At 41.5% G+C, this 2,069-nt stretch overlaps 1 pseudogene; it reads right to left on the bottom strand.

Annotated features, from left to right (window-relative positions):
• Positions 1-1,065: 1,065 nt before the first annotated feature.
• Positions 1,066-1,336, bottom strand: LOC118675248 (annotated as a pseudogene).
• Between the last annotated feature and the right edge of the window lie 733 nt (positions 1,337-2,069).

Below are 2,069 nucleotides of genomic sequence, written 5' to 3'. Positions count from 1 at the left end.
CCAGTTCAAAATGAATAACCAAATACCAGATTAACACAGGATGGATTGTCAATGGAAAAATTATGGGATCAAATACTAATACTTTTGTCAGAAATTCAGCATGGTGTCACTTAAGAAGTATTCTAATGAATAGGACCAATACTTTTCAGGTACACTAGATTTTGTTTAATATAGTATTTTATTTCCTAATGCAAAGTGCTTGATCTATGTAACTAGTTTAAAACTTTGATATAAGAAATTGTTTTTGCATATAAAATTGTTGACTAATAATTTGAAAGTCAAATGTTTATAAATATGGCTAATTACTTTCTTACTGAAGAACTTCTACTTCTGGTACCTACAAAGATGGTGAGTATAGAGAAACTGTGTCAATGTAGAAACATAGGGACTTGGTAGGTACCATTTAACATATTTTTTAAATATATTTTATTGATTTTTTACAGAGAGGAAGGGAGAAGGATAGAGAGTTAGAAACATCAATGAGAGAGAAACATCGATCAGCTGCCTCCTGCACACCACCTACTAGGGATGTGCCCGCAACCTAGGTACATGCCCTTGACCGGAATCGAACCCAGGACCCTTCCTTCGCAGGCTGACGCTCTATCCACTGAGCCAAACTGGTTAGGGCTAACATTTTATCTTTGAATCTAAAAGATTTCATATATCATTACTATAATTTCTTTTTTTTTTTTGGAAGGCTACTGACTTTATTGATTTAAAAAAGAATATATGGACAGTGACTATTTTGCCAAAAGAGAAGCCAATGTCATTAAACAGATCAGAGTTGAGAGTGGAGGTGAGGGTAGGGACCAGAAATCCACTCAGAAAAGCTGATTATTGACCTGAAATTAGCAGGGGACAGAAAAAGGAGATGCATGCAAGAGTGAGAATTCCAAAAAAGTTGAAATGGTGAGGGGAGAGAACTCCCGTAAAGACCAGGAGGACATTGGTGATGAGTAGACAGCAATCATTTCCTTTGTAGAGGACAAGGGAGTAGCCTACCACTCAGCTGCAAACTCTGAAGACTCAGGCTGGTGTTAGGGATTGGGGGCTCCCCAGAGAGCATCACAAGAAGGTGTCACACCACTCTCGAAGGCACCTAAAGCAGTCCCAGGACTGCTTGGCATTGGCGCCACATGTGTCCTTTAGCCATTCCTGGAAGAGGTCTTCATCTTTCTTTAGCACCAGAAACTGGCTAAGGACCACATAAGCCTTGTTACAAAGCCCCTTTCCTCCAGCTTCGTGCCCAGGACTTCACCAATCCCGGAAGGCTCTCCAATGGCTTTTCCCCCATGGGCTCTGCCATGAGCTCTCAGTGCTTCTGGGAGATTGTCATCTTGATCAGGATTAATAGGCACAGGCCAGAGCTGGCACACCTGTTCCCTGCCCTTCCAGGTCCATGCCTGGGCTCTTATCGCGCCCCGCCAGCCCCTGCATTACTACAATTTCATAAGTCAATTTTGATGGAAATAGAATGCTAAGAAATATTTTACAGTTAACATTCTACAGGCTCAGGCTTCCAAAGGTGCCCAGGCCCCAATGAGGCTCCAGAGTAGAGGCCTCTGTCTGATAATATAAGGACAGAAGAACTGGTGTGATCCCTGGGCTGCTGTTGGCCTGGGGCTGGTGTCCTTCTGTGCTATTTGTACAAATAAACCTGAGACAGGGAAAAAAAAATGACATTCCATCCAGCTAGGTTTGTGAGTAAAAGGGTATGTTTTTTGCACCTTTATTTTTTCCTATTTGTGCATGGGTGGGGTCTGGCTGGCCTTGTTCCCAGGTCAAAGTGGGAGGGGGGGAGACTGGGGGTGGGGCTGGCTGAGGGGAGGGGCCACCCCCTGGTTTAACTCCCAGATGAACTCCTGGTAGAGAGGACAATTTGCATATTAGCCCTTTATTATATAGGATTATGTAGGATGATAGATGTTTTGTTTGCCTTTTTGTTTAAAGCAATAGTCTTACTAGTATGCTTTAAAAACACTGACATTTTTATTATTCTATTACATGTATTTTCCTGTCACAAAATGAAGAAATAAATTTTAAAAATATACATTTCTACAATGAATAAT

Source organism: Myotis myotis, unplaced genomic scaffold (assembly GCF_014108235.1).
Source record: "Myotis myotis isolate mMyoMyo1 unplaced genomic scaffold, mMyoMyo1.p scaffold_m19_p_2, whole genome shotgun sequence".
Lineage (NCBI taxonomy): Eukaryota > Metazoa > Chordata > Mammalia > Chiroptera > Vespertilionidae > Myotis > Myotis myotis.
The sequence above is the reverse complement of the archived record's forward strand: the minus strand, read 5'-3'. Positions and strand labels throughout refer to the sequence as shown.